Below are 14,376 nucleotides of genomic sequence, written 5' to 3' on the forward strand. Positions count from 1 at the left end.
CTGTGTGTGTGTGTGTGGTCATGGATACTAAAATTGGAGTCTCCACCTTCAGATGCCACCAAGACAGTGAAGGCCCAAAAGGTTAAGGTAACAGGGAGAGGTGTCAGAGTGTGTTGTTTGTTCTTCACAGTGTGTCATTTTTTTAAAGCAAGATAAAGTTCCTTTGGTGGGAAAAAATGTGATTGTTCATGTGTATTTTTTTCTTTTTTCTTTAATACACCTATGACCTCTGTGTGTTTCAACTAAGTCTCAGTGTGTGTGTGTGTGTGTGTGTCTTTGTGTGGATCATGCAGTGTTAGTCAGGTCTCTGTGGATGAGATGCTATTGCAGTTGCCAGCATGACGTCAGCAGCATGTCAAGGGTCATAGGAGGATTTCAGATGGACCGAAAAAATCTGAGAGAATATAGCCAAGCAGTTTTGTGATTTGTCAGTAAATGTAAAAATGACACAAAGTAATAAAGAGAAATACATATGAGGAGGTTGAAATGTTACCTCCTGCAGCAGCACTGGAGGAAATTGTTCATTATTTCAGTAGTTGCAGTCTCTTTGTTGCCTTGAAGTACAATAGAAAATGCTTAGAAAAGTGAGAATGTAAGTTTCACTCTGGTTTTTAAACTACTTAATTATTCTCTTTTGAGTATATGTTGGCTGAGAGATATGTGCATGACTTAATAATTCAGGTTAGAGATAAAGGAGACAGTATTTCAACAAGCTTGAGGCAAACATGGCACATTAGTCACAACAGAGAAACCAAGATACTTCTGATTGTGGACACTTTTCTTCTTTATCAAGTTTGACAGCGTTGAGGCGCGGGAATGTGACAGGCGAGAGTTTGATACTGTGTTTCAACCTCATGCTTATTTGGTTTTTCCACTTTCACACCCCAGTCTAATTTCACAGTACAGCATCCTGGCTGCATGATGGGCTCGTTGAAGTCCCTCGAATCACTGGACCGGAGTGGTCCCGGGGCCACTGACTGAGCCCACGGCTCACCAATATCAGTTGAACACGCTGACGCCTGCATGTGCATGGTTAATTTGGTTGTTATTGTCGCTTGTCTGTGTCCCAGTGGAGCCAAGGCGCGTTGGTTTTGCAGGCCAGGTTTTAGTTCCACTCACTAGTCTAAATGCACACACGAAGGCTGATGTGAGGTCTCTCTGGGCTGCTCCCCTCTTCATGTGTGAAAACCTGAAACTCTTATCCGACACTGACTCCATTAGTTTGGTATTTTTTACTTGATTGATAGAGATGGCAAGACCCGGGTGAGCAATGTTTGTATTTAATGATTGCATGCACTTCAACTAATAGCACAGTGAAGTAAGTAAACAAAGCTTGTCAATGAGCTTTTCTGTTAGTACATTTTGTTAACACTCTGTTCATTATACTGTGCAGTAAAAATAATGTATGAGTAGCTGATACAAGACACTGAACACACATAAAACCTTACTTTTCACAGTCGAGTGGCTCTATCTGTTCAAGTACTGTTGCTTAAACGATGACCTCTCTGTTCCCTGCCACTGAACAGCCTAAGGACCATCAAATCCTTGTCCCACTGTGTCGTATTCACATCACAGAGCTAACCCGGGCTCCCCTGTCCATCAACAGAAACAAACATTTCATTATCGCTCTAAATCACTGGCAGATCACTAATTCATCCCTCACACACTCAAATCCAGACACTTTTTTTTTAAATAATAGCACCTAAACTTCTTCCATATATTAACATCTCACTTTCTGCACCCTCAAGGCCTAATTGGCTCATTTTTGGGATGTGGTCAGTGGCTGTGTGATATTGACATTGTGTGCATAGTTGCCAAATAATGAGTAAGCTTTAAAACAAATAATGGTTGAGCTTTACTATTAAACTCTCACACTAGGGATTTGTAGATTAGTGTCGCTTTTTGATCTCATATCCTCGACCCGTTGATGTGGCATCATAGACACCGTTGCGCTGATCTTCATGCAGGCTTAGAGGCATGATAATGAGCAACAGGATGGGTGCAACAAGGGACTGTGTGACAAATACTGGATGCATGTGCCGTAAAGTGTAAACACTTAACTGGATTCACCTGATTTGTGCCAGTTTATGCCTCAATGTGCTGAGCTGCGTTAGATATTCAGCACCCAGGCTCATTATAAGTTCTAATTCAATTGACCTGGAGATGTAAACACATGTGTATGTGGATATAAGAGAGGCCAATTAGCAGTGCTGTGACACTGAATTGCAGCGATTTGTTGTACCGTGAGGATAGTCGTCACAGAGCCTAAAAAGTAATTGTGAGAAACTAAGGCAATGGCATATTTTGTGGTTCCTTGTTGGAGTGGGAGACAAAAAAAGGGGGGGGGGGGTTCAGTACAGGCCCAGCTAGTGTCCCATGCTTACTTGGGTGTAATGACCCATCAATGGTGACATCTTGTTTCATCAACTTCTGCTTCCCTTCACTTGTCTGTCTGGGCCTGCATGGTCTCTCCCTTTCTTCTGCCCTTCTCCCCTCCTGCCTCCTGAAATCCATCTTCCTCTCTCATGTTTTCCATATCCGTGGAACTGCCTGTGTGCCTCTGCTAGATGTAAAGGAGAACCCTGAACCATGTACTAGAGGACGTCCAGAGTTTTTTGTGATGCAGTGTCCTGTTAGGGCTGCGTGAAATGGTTAAAATCGATTTCATAATATCACAAATCAGTATATATCCCAAATATTGCAAATGTATGTGCAAAATTACAACTAAAATAATCAAACTGATTAGCAATTTGGACTCTGGGAAATTGTAATGGATTGCGAAAAACAATAAATCAATCAAGAAATAATTGTCAGATTAATCGATAATGAAAACAATTGATAATTGCAGCCCTTATCGAATTATTGTACAGCCCTATGTCCTGCCTCCATTAATTGTTTATCCCCAATTTTTTTCACATTTAAATACTCTGTATGCCCAGCAAGTTTATTTTCAAAAGTTGATTCGATAATGAGAAAAGAAAAATACATAAAATATGACAATTGTATTTTAGGGACATATAGTTACATCCCAAAGAGAGTAAACAGAGGTGGAAGTGGTGTGAATGGAAAATGCCGTAACAGCATAAACTGCTTTAAAATTGAAGTGTTTGTGTGTGTGTGTGTGTGTGTGTGTGTGTGTGTGTGTGTGTGCGTGTGCGTGTGCGTGTGAAGAGGCAGGAGGCCCAGCTGACGAGGCCTCTCACTGGGACACTGGCAGGCCTAACTCGCCGCAGGCCCAGCTCTCAGCTCTACCTCTGACAGGCTTCATACTTATTGCTCAATGACATTCGATGTTTTCCTTCAGTTTGCTGTAAGATTGATTTCCCTGATATGTTTGAAATATCTTCAGAGCCCTAGAGCAGGGTGACTGGCACAGTGGCACTGAGAGAGAGAGAAAGAGGCGGTGCAGAGGAGGAGATGGTGTGTACAGGGCAAAGGAAAAGAAGTAAATATGAAAAGCAAATGTGGACTTCAAAATCAACAGATGAGCTGTTTGTTACCTGCAGATTACTCAAGGTGCCTGTGCTGTCTACAACACCGGACTATTGCATTTAGAGATTATTGATTACTCTTGATTTATCTTCTTTCTTTCTTTTTCTTTTTTTTAAATTAATAATTTAATCATTTAGTTTTTTAAAATGTCAGAAATAGAAATACAGTAAAAAGTTAAAGGTGCACTATGGAGTTTTCTTGTAAACCACAAAAGTTATGCTTACATTTATTGTTTCTCAGCAAAACGCGTGTGTCCTTGAGGTCAAACAGATGTTGAATGCATTTCCTTCCTCATAAAACATTTGCAAAAGCTTGATTTGTTTACCTCCATGTTAGTTAGCCGTCTTTACTTTACTTTACTTCTTAGTGCATTGCTACACTTACCGACAGAAGGACTGTGAATTGTGTCGCAAGCATGCTCATGCGAATGCATGTAGGTCCTCATACTCGTACACAGGACAAACAAATCGGGGACCCGCTCATAAAAACATTGCTCTGTAGCACTACTAGTGGTTAGAAACTCCACAGGATACCTTTAATGTCTCCAAATTTCTTGTTTCATCTAACCAACAGTCCAAAACCCAACGATTTTTAATCTGTATTCATAAAAAACACAGTAACACAGCAAATCCTCACATTTGAGAAGATAAAACAGTGAACATTTGTAATTGTTGTTTGATAAATGTCTTAAGTGACTAATTGATTCGAAAAATTGTTGTTAAAATAAAAAAATAAAATAAATTGGGACATATTGATGCATGACCCAGAGAAGCCTGACAATCCCTTTAGCGTGACTCCTGTTGTGGCATCAAGTTGATCTCTCTTTCCTGAGGTGTTTGTCATGATTGGATAGGGCATCATGATGAAATTTTCCCCTTTATGAAAACACATCCTCGGTGCATATTACATTATGTCACGTCTCGTCACTGAGCATTTGAGCACATTTACTGCTTTGTTTTCTTGGGAGCAGGGGTGGGGGGCACAGATCTACTGTTTTAAACTCTTTAATGCAATTTAACAATGCCATATATTCTTTTCACGTTTCATTGGAGTCCTTTACGTGTGAAATTGCAAAGGCTTGCCTAGCCTGAGCGACACGGCACAGCAGAGGCATGGTCACACCGAAGCGCCAGATGTGGGAGGGAGAGCGAAATTAATTGCTACACATTGTTCAGTGGGTGTGTATGCACCTTCAGTGAATTAACTGCTCTCAGGGTGTGACTGTTTGAATAACGGGAATTAGATATGAGGCCTCTCACTCACAGCTGAAGCCAACTGCAGGCATTGCATCAAATTAGCTTATTTGGCCCCAAATTCACATGCTTAACTTGTCGATTGTTAGTGCATAGAGAAGGAGGACATTTTTGTGAACAACACATTGTTTATAGTTGTTGTTTTCTGTTGGTTTTCTGTGCAGTTCTCACGCATACAATACACCTCTCTAAACTCTTATTTTTAAATCTATTTTCACATCTTTCAAGACAAGAAACAATTTCATTTAAAGGTATTTCAATATTACTGATATAATAAGAAATATTAAGGGCGAGACACTTAATTCAAGTGACATATTCAGATAGACAGTTTTAATAGTGATGACCTGAAAGCTATGCATTAGGTGAAAATGGCAAACCAATTAGAGAGACCGTCGCTGTGAGCCCATTAATGTGAATCTTAATGTTGTCTGTTCAGTCTTGTATTGCTTTCAGATTAGACTTCACAATGTGGTTGAGAGCAGAGGTAATGCATATTAATGACAGTTGGATGGCAGACATCAGGAGCATATGGTGCTCTCCTATGGCCATTACCAAGTTCATACCATCCCTTCACCCATATGGAGAATGACAAGAAAATCAAATCCATTTTAAGACAGAATTCTTCCTGTAATGATGTATATATAATACAGCTTTTTATTGCATTTAATCTCATTTAGTTTTAATGTAGCTGTATTGTACGACATGATTGTGTGACAACTGTTTTCATTGCATTCCACACCATTACCTAAAGACCTACAGTACCTACAGTAAGAGTGGCAGTACATCATATTCCTTTGAGGTCTACAATTACCAACCAAGTCACGCTGACCCTAACCCACACTGCCAGCATCATCTGTATCAGAGGAACTAGCAGTGGCATGCCCTCCCTAATCATGACCCTGGCGTTGTCTCCGGTGTGGAGAGCTTCTTGTAGCCCAGTCCGGCACAATAGAGCACCTCTTCCCTCCACCTGCCCCCTCCTGTCTCTCTATTTTCCTGGGCAATAGGAGGGTGGAGGGGTGGGGGGTGGTTTGATGGAGAGATGGTGGTGGGGGGGCACTCTGTTTCCCCTGGGGCTGCCTGCTGGAGCGAGGTGACCCAGCTTGTCGCTCGGTGACCTGTGAGAGGGACATTATGAAGTGTGAGTGGCTGTCACCCTAACCGCTTGTGACAGCACGGCTCCCGGCACAGCTGTGCCAGCCTGCCCCAGCCAGAGACCCAGGGCCCATGGAGAAGGGGGCGGGAGGGAGGCCGCTTTGGAGAAGGCGCGGGCTAGAGTGGGGTGTTCAGAGAGTGTGTGTGGTGGGGCAGGAGGGTAGGAGTAGAAGGAGAAAGGAGGTGAGGGTGTTCGGGGCCTTTGCTCTTACTGGTGTAATGACTCCATTGAGTCCAGTGCTTAAGGGACGGCCCTGCGGCTCCACAATGTCAAAGCCAGCACTGTCAGGTTTTGAGCTACAGGACGACATAGGGATGTGATGGTAGATGTGTAAGTGACCAGCTGTTATCCTTTAAGTCAAGCGGGGTTACATATACGTTCTGTATTTAGCATCCAAAAATTATTTTCTAGCTTGTATTTTCCTTGTTGTCAGTGTCAGAAGTTTTTCCTCCTCATCAAGCTTGGGTCAGACACTTCAGAAATGTTTTGGTCCCGTTGACTTTCCTCAGGTCTGTATAGAAAGCATATGGCACCAGAATACATGACACTTTGTTCTGTCACCCTACATCTTAATGTTGGGTTATGCTGAACCTCAGCAGGATTTTGTTCTGTTTACTCCTCTGCAAATCTCTCTGATTAAGGCTCTAGTGAACGGATCACAGACCTTTGACATGCTTGTGCTGTTGTTTGTCACCTCGCTAAACTCATTAGTTTGTAGAGTGACCAGAGGGACAAGAGTGCGTCTAAATCCAGATAAGGATCATTAAGCTACACTCCCTCCTGCTCAGTGTCTTTTTTCATCCTCCTTTGATAGTTAATTGCAAACTTTACCATCTCTTCTTCCAAGTATAATTTAAAAGATGGAACATCAATTCCATTTTCAAACCAAGTTTAAGAAATTGTTTTAACCTGCAAGTAAAGTCTGCCCAATAAGACAAGGGACACATAGGAAATTTGTTTTATATCCTTAATTACAAATGTGTGTGTGTAACTTTAAAAATTATTCTGTAGAGGAAGCATGACACAAAGAAGGAAGTGTGAAATAGTTTAGAAAAAATACATTTTCTATAACTCAGGCCAACATTGTTCACTAATCAATTATGCAAAACTTTTTCTTAACCAGAGTCAAATTATTAGTTATTACATGTTATTGTCTTGCAAGAGAGGATTATAATATTCATGTAATTTGCTCATTTCACAAAATTGTGTGTGGCTGTATTGGATACGTTTTCAGTGAGTGCCTCTAGGCAAACATTGACACTCGTGCTGTTAAGAAGCATTGGCTGAGCTATCATGGATTGAAACTTTTTTTTTTTAAAAAGGTCACAAGATCTGAGAATGAAGGGCACGCCGTCCTGGAAGTGGTTCATGCTTGTGTGATTCTATTGCATCTGACAGTTTGTTAAATGTTTTTGATAAACAGAGCTTTACTTGCTTTCTCTTACAAAAGTGCATATGCAAGATGTAACTAAAAGTGACTTTAGGCTCTCCAAATTTATAATCTGAAATTGAATTGAAAGTCTTGTATTTCTTTTGGAGAAGAGATTAGTAGATTATTGAAAAATTGTTCAAATGGTTTCACATTCTGCCTCCGATTAGCAGTGTGCGTCTCTCATTATGTGAAAAAGTCACACAGCCCAGCGTCAGTCTTACATTGTACATTGCAACAACCCTACTTCCTAGTGGAAGAGCACACACTGATTTCCTTAAGCAGGTCTCTAAATCCCCTAATCACTGTACATTGCAAAAAGTGTTCTTTACACATGGATGAGCAATCCAAGAAACACAGAGCCTGACTCCTCTTGAGGTGTTCCCAAGCACCAAATGAGCTCATGTGTCATACTTTACTTGCTTTTTTCATAATTTGAAAATGCCAGAATGGAGAAATTCCTTCATAGCTACAATTTGAAACATTTTAATCCTGATATATTTGGCAACCCCTTTGAGCTCTTTACAAATAGTACTTTTCTCCTCATTTGTCCAGCTTCGCCGCAGCCTGCAAGGAGGCGACAAATATGCAAACAGAAGAGGTGATGTGAAAATGGCCTAATAAAACTGGAATAAACCTGTTAAAGGGAGCAAATATATATATTACAATATATACACATCTTTATCAGGGGCCAAATTCAGCTCACGTAATGCTCATTTACCCAGCCTGACAGTCTAACTACCAAACTGCCAATCCACGTACAGCATGATTGGACAAGCAGGTGTATCCATTACAGGTTTTGATAACAAGTTTAACTCAATTTAAATAACCAACAATCAACAACAAAACAAAATGGTGCTCTCTCACCTGGATTTAATATTCATGTTTGTATTACTATGGGTGTTTGTAGCTGCAGTGGCTAATCTACTCATCAACACTTTCTTTTTATTTACACTATTTTATGCATCCAACAATCCTGAAGGAAAGAGAGTGTGTGTGTGTGTTTGTTCGTTTGGCCACACAGCAGGTCTACAATGCTTGTATGTACAGTAGTTAACAGTAAGTTAACTTAACTTAAACCATTTTGATAAATTCAGTGATATACATATTACACCATTTTCATATGCGTGAGGAAGTAATTGGTAGAAATGTTTTGCCTTATTTCCTGCAGAGTAAACAACCAAACCTGGATTTTTGCTGATAAAAATTGTCAGTATATGCAAAAGTAAAGCAGGTTTGATGTAACCCAATTTTCAGCAGTTTCAGCAGTTTATACTGTAACAGATACAGTGTAAGTAGAGCACTTGAGAAGTAACATGTAATACCATAAATGTGTTAAATTACCTCAGCTGGGATAACTAAGCATGTACTTTTCCACATTTGTAATTATCATATTTTACTTTCCTTATCACATTTGCAGTGCAGTACAGTAGTCCTAATATGGATACTTTCATTAAGTGTAAAAATAAGGTCTTATTTCTTGGTCTTGTCCTGCAACTGCATTTCTGAGAGATTTCTTTCTTTTTTCACTTTCACACCATCTTTCTGTCCTTTGCGTTCAATCCCTCTATAACTTTCCTCTCCCAGTATGTTTGTAGCCTTGCTCTGTATCTGTATTTACTCCATACCTCTCTCTCTCTCTGTATCCCTCTGTCACGGCTGACCTGCGTCCTCTCTCTGCAGGGCCTCTCCTGGTAGCGCCCAGCTGGCGCACTGTGAATTGGCTGGGCAGAGGCAGGAGGCAGTGCCAGCTCTACTGGTGCAGAAAGGGGCACACCAGGCAGACAGGCCCAGTGTCAGCAGCAGCAGCATGCTATCCCCCCGGCTGCCATATTCACAACACACACATATGCCCGCATATATATTGCCGCAACCCAAACACATGCACACCAGCATCAGCAGACCAATGCCAAATAGGTTTGGTCCGACTGGGACCTAGTTAACTGGGACAAAACATTTGTTTACACACTAGACTAGTACAAACAGGCACACAGACACATTGAGTCACACACACATTCAGATGTAGAGACAGTGCCATATTCACATAAAGAGAAGCATAGCTATTCTTTGGTGCTGTTTGCAGACTCCTAAGTGATTAGTTTGACAGTCCTGATGTCAGCCTGAGGCCTGTGCACGAAGCACGTAATAGAGCACATATTGAAAGACACGCATGTCATTGGCTTGTATGTGTCCTCAGGGTCGACACTTGAAGCTCCTTGTAATTAAGAAGATGGAGACTGGGCCTCCCGCCTACAGATACCCCTTCATGTCTTCAGCCCTGGGTATTTCTGTCCGTTCTCTGCCAACTGATGTAGCAACAAGATTATTTATTGTTATTCGTTGGGGCATTTTTTGCCTTTATTTGATAGTGACAGTTGTAGAGATAGACAGGAAAGGCGGGAGAGAGAGAGAGAGAGAGAGAGAGAGGGGATGATATGCAGGATAGGGCCGCAGGTTGGAATCGAACCCTGGCCACTGCGGCCTTAATGGTGAGCTACCAGGGTGCCCCCCTTTAGCAGCAACTTTATTAACCCAAGTGAAACAGTGCTGCCCTGAGATCCACTTATAGTGATTAAGATCAGTGGGGAGACGAGAGAGCATGTTGCACCTTGACTGACACAATTTTAAAACTGGTGAACTTGTGGCTTGAATTTAAATGTCAAGAAATATACAAAATAATGCTACAATTTATATGTGACATAAAATTCAATAGCATCCATAGTGTGACATTATTCTAACTCAGACATTCATATCTGAATTGTCTGTCTCTGCAGAGAAAAACAAACTCTCTTATTTGCATACTGTTTGATTGTCGGGATCTTGAGTATTCAGCCAAACTTCCTTATTTGCGTTTGTGGCCCTCTCTCTCTCTCTATGTGTGTGTGTGTGTGTGTGTGTGTGTGTGTGTTTTGACCTCTTTCACACAGAGAGACCCCCAATTGTGCTCCAGTAGCCAGCCGAGCTCAGTGAAGCAGAGCCTATATGCTCACTGGCATTTCACACACCCAAACGCGTGCATGTAAACACACATGAATATCATTTATCCAGCTGGGGTCCCATGCGATACACACACACACAAACAGATGCACACAGACATCAGCTTGGATATGGAAATAATAGTTGGGGTCTTATCCCCTAATGTACGCCTTGCATAGCACTTCTCTGCAGCAGAAAACCCTCAGCCATATCTCCCCTGTTATCAGTCCAACTCTTGCTTGACTCTGCAGGTCAGCCCACCCTTTGCCATCCCCAGGATTTGAGGCAAACTTCCGCCTTAAAAGTTATACACCACTACCTTTGATAATCAAGATAGAAACTAATTGAGCTCACCCATGCAGAAGATGCTCTCGCCTTTTCGCGCGCACACACTTTTTGAGAAGATGAGGGTCTATACTGTTTCAGCTCATCCAACTGTGAGATTCTCCTTTCCCCTTTCCAGTCCTGCCATCATCTCACTAATGGTGTTTCTATCTCTTCTCCATAGGAGGTAAATGAAACTTTTAAGCAGGGTGGAGGGAAGGGGGACCACTGAAAAGATTAATTGACTTTCTGCAGAGCTTCACTTATCCTCCACTGGCACCTTTGGCTTGTGAGTGTATTTGTGTTTGTATTACATGATTATATCACCATTATTGCAGCAATTTGTGGTTTGTTCAAAACTGTGTCAGGAAATATCAAACTGTGTCCCATCAACCATTTCATCCACAGTGACTGCTTGGTACCTTTATGCAATTAGAGCAAATCTTGGTGGCATTCGTGATAAAATATTTTCTGATTATAAATGATCAATGTAATAAAGATAATTCTGAACTCATCCATTTTTTAGATTTACAAATCAGCAAAAACAGTTAAATGGTTAAAATGAAATAAAAATAGTCACAGTGAAACAGATTCCAGACATTATGTATATATATATATATATATATATATATATATATATATATAATGTAGATTTTGTCTGTTCCTTATTAGTTCCTTCTTATTTGTAAAACAGCATTATTCTTCTTAATTTACAGTGTCATTTTTTTTGCTACAGAGCCCATTATCCCATCTTCCCCCAACCTTCTAGCTTTGTTGCTCAATAGATCATAATGTACCCCGTAATAGTAGAATAAGTACCCAGTAGTTAAACCTACCAACAGTATAAAGTTCCCAGATTGTTACCTCCTTATTCCCTAATGTCACATCTTGTTCCCTTGTACCTACACTTATGTATCAGCATGCACTGTTCTGGCAAACCATTAGAACTAAATATTAGACTGTTAATTGGGAAGAATGACGCTGTAAATTGCTATTATAAAGTTAACATTTCCATTAGTTGGTGTGTGTCCACAATTGATTTTATGAACCTGATTATTCCTCTACAGAGGCTTTCTGATTTTCTGTTGGTAGCGACGCAAGCTTAAGAAAGAGCTTGTAAATGAGCAATTCATCTTAGTGGGCAGAGAATTGACAGCTTAACTAGACTGCCTTATTGCAGCGGGTGCGTTTATATGTTGCTGATGATGGTAAATTAATGTGTCATAGCTATAACAAGAGGAGCTCAGAGGCTCTATTTGCAGGGAGGTGTAGGCAGAGAAATGAATGACTGAACTTATGATAGAATATGATAATGATTCTAAACTGTGCTTTATAAATAGGGATTGAACCATTGAGGAAAAGATCTCTTCGCACGATTTAAGTATAGGGCAAGTCAAGGAGCTCTACATGTTTTATGTAGATGGTTGAAATGCTCCTCTGTTGTCTCAGACACTGAATAAGTATGGTCTTAGACTAAATTGACTTTGGTATATAATCTCCATTAAAAGTTCAGTCTAATGCAGGAAAATGCTTAATTTGGATTGCCTGCACGTGTCTGTGCACAGTATGATTATTTGACTTACAATCAAATACGTACAATCCTGATTACCGGAGCCTTGAGTACTTTTATCATGTTTGTCTGCTCTCTGTGTTGTTTGTAAAATGTCTGTCAAGATGGATGCCTTGTCTACTGCAAACCAAATCTATGACAGTGGGTAGCTCAGGCAACCTCCTGCATGTCTCAGATGTCTGATCACACAACATCCTCTAGTTCCACATTTGTTCCTCAAGTTTTCCACCTGTCACCTTCTTTTAACCTATGTCAGTGTTTACTGTATGTGTGTGTCTCGATTTTCTTTCTCAGGCACATACATATGATGGACAATCAGTACATATAAGATTGTATCTTGCAGAGACTGAAGTAAGTTTGACTTTGACTCCGAGCACTGGTACAGTGAGAAAGAAGAGCCAAATGCGTGAATGTACAAAGAGTTTGCTCCCCACCCCCATCTCCCCGCTGTAAACTCCACCACCCACAGCTGCACACACTTCTCCTGTCACGGTGATAATCTCTTTGTCAGGAGCCGTCTGTTAAAGATTTGTCCGTCTGATTCGGTGAACGTCCGAGTGGCAGGTCTAGCTGTAGTGCCACAGGGTGTCAATGTGCGTGTGTGTGTGTGTGTGTGTGTGTGTGTGGTACTGGGTGTGCGCACACCCAGTACCATAGGTGGTGGTGTCTCCGTCCCTGTCAGAGTGTGTATGTTGCTTGTCTTCAGACCTCTGTTTTGTGACCAAAGAGGAATGTTGAGCAGAAGAGGAACAGATACATAGACACAAGGGAGTGTTTGCATTTTACATTTAAAAGCCAATTCGATATCATCTGCTCTTTTATTTATTTTATTTACATCCATCTTTATCTGTCCTTATTTTGCAGCCAATATAACTGGCGATACATCAGCACTCTGTGTCATCCATAACTAAATGTGAAATGTCAAGGTTGTTTTATTCCCATCACAGAAAATGTTAAACTGGAAATGGCCTTCCATTAGATGGCTCTGCTTTCTGCATAGAACTACATCTAATCACTTTGCTCATAAATTAACAAGCAACATTGACAATAATGTCTCATCTGTGTTAACAAAAACTAGCTCACCCAGTGTTTCAGGGAAAAGACAAAAAACTGATTAAGTACTGATTAAGTGCTGATAATAGTCCAGTGATATTGTTTTTAGCAGTGGTCAAGTGATAGATTCAATAATATTTTGCAAAATTTTCATTTAGAATCATGTGCAAATGTTGTAACATTGTTGTAACATTATAACAGTTTTGCAGTGCTCCGTTGATCTCAAAATAAGTATTATCTGTTTAGTCTGTAATCCTGCAAAATATAACGTGATGCATGCCATCTTTGTAATAACAATAACAATGTTTTCTTTTACCTACTGTGATAAATAGTACTCTTTCTCCTGTATGTTGGATACAGTAAATTGAACTTAATACTTTGTCCTGAATTTTCTATAATATTCTTGTTAGTTGTGGAGTAGACGTTTACTCCATGTAGAACTTCTTGTACTTACGGACAGCTAATCACTGGGATAACTGCCTACAGATTGCTGCCAAACATTTCTTCACTTGATCTGATGGTGTTTTTGTCTTTTTCTTGAATATTGAGCAGCACTGTCACTTGCTCTTCAGAAGGGCACCTTCCATATGCTGTAAATCTAAATGTGTTTTCATTTTCTCCCCTTTACAGGAAGGTCAGAGGCCAAGTTATGCTACAAAACAGCACTTCCAGAGAGGGGGTAATCAATCAGTTGCTCAAGGACACTTTGGTATTACGAGGACCTGAACATTGGCTGTCTGGTTTAAGGATGGCCAGGTGCAAACCAGGTTTCCTACTCATTATTTTAATCAATTTCACTTTAAAGGAACACTAAAGACCAAAACCTGAAACTTCAACTGTTTGATTGTACATCAGAATAACATTAAATTATTTGTTGAAGCTACACAAGTGTGAAAATATTAACCTGCAATGAAATATAAATGACATTATACTGAGTTGAATTAAGATGAGAAAATTCCATTTTTTAATACATTTTAAAGTTCTCCCTTTATGATAGATAACATAAATTCTGACAAAGCTGTAATTGTTGGGTTGAGATATTGTTTCTCAAAGCTCTTTCTTTTGCCTTTCATCTCTCCCCTCCCAACACCTTCTCCTTCCTCTATCTGTTGTTTGGTCTTCT

General features: G+C 40.4%; 1 long non-coding RNA gene across 2 annotated transcripts in view; it reads left to right on the top strand.

The window, feature by feature from the left end:
* The window catches only part of LOC122878784, a 17,181-nt gene continuing 2,805 nt past the window's right edge, over positions 1 to 14,376 (top strand). The window contains exons 1-3 of one of the 2 annotated variants that reach the window (XR_006378535.1): positions 1 to 87; positions 10,815 to 10,919; positions 13,884 to 14,009. This is a non-coding gene — a long non-coding RNA (uncharacterized LOC122878784). Of the gene's footprint in view, positions 88 to 6,127; positions 6,232 to 10,814; positions 10,920 to 13,883; positions 14,010 to 14,376 lie in introns of those variants that run through there. The other variant, XR_006378533.1, reaches the window with a different exon arrangement.

Source organism: Siniperca chuatsi, linkage group LG1, assembly GCF_020085105.1.
Source record: "Siniperca chuatsi isolate FFG_IHB_CAS linkage group LG1, ASM2008510v1, whole genome shotgun sequence".
Taxonomy (NCBI): domain Eukaryota; kingdom Metazoa; phylum Chordata; class Actinopteri; order Centrarchiformes; family Sinipercidae; genus Siniperca; species Siniperca chuatsi.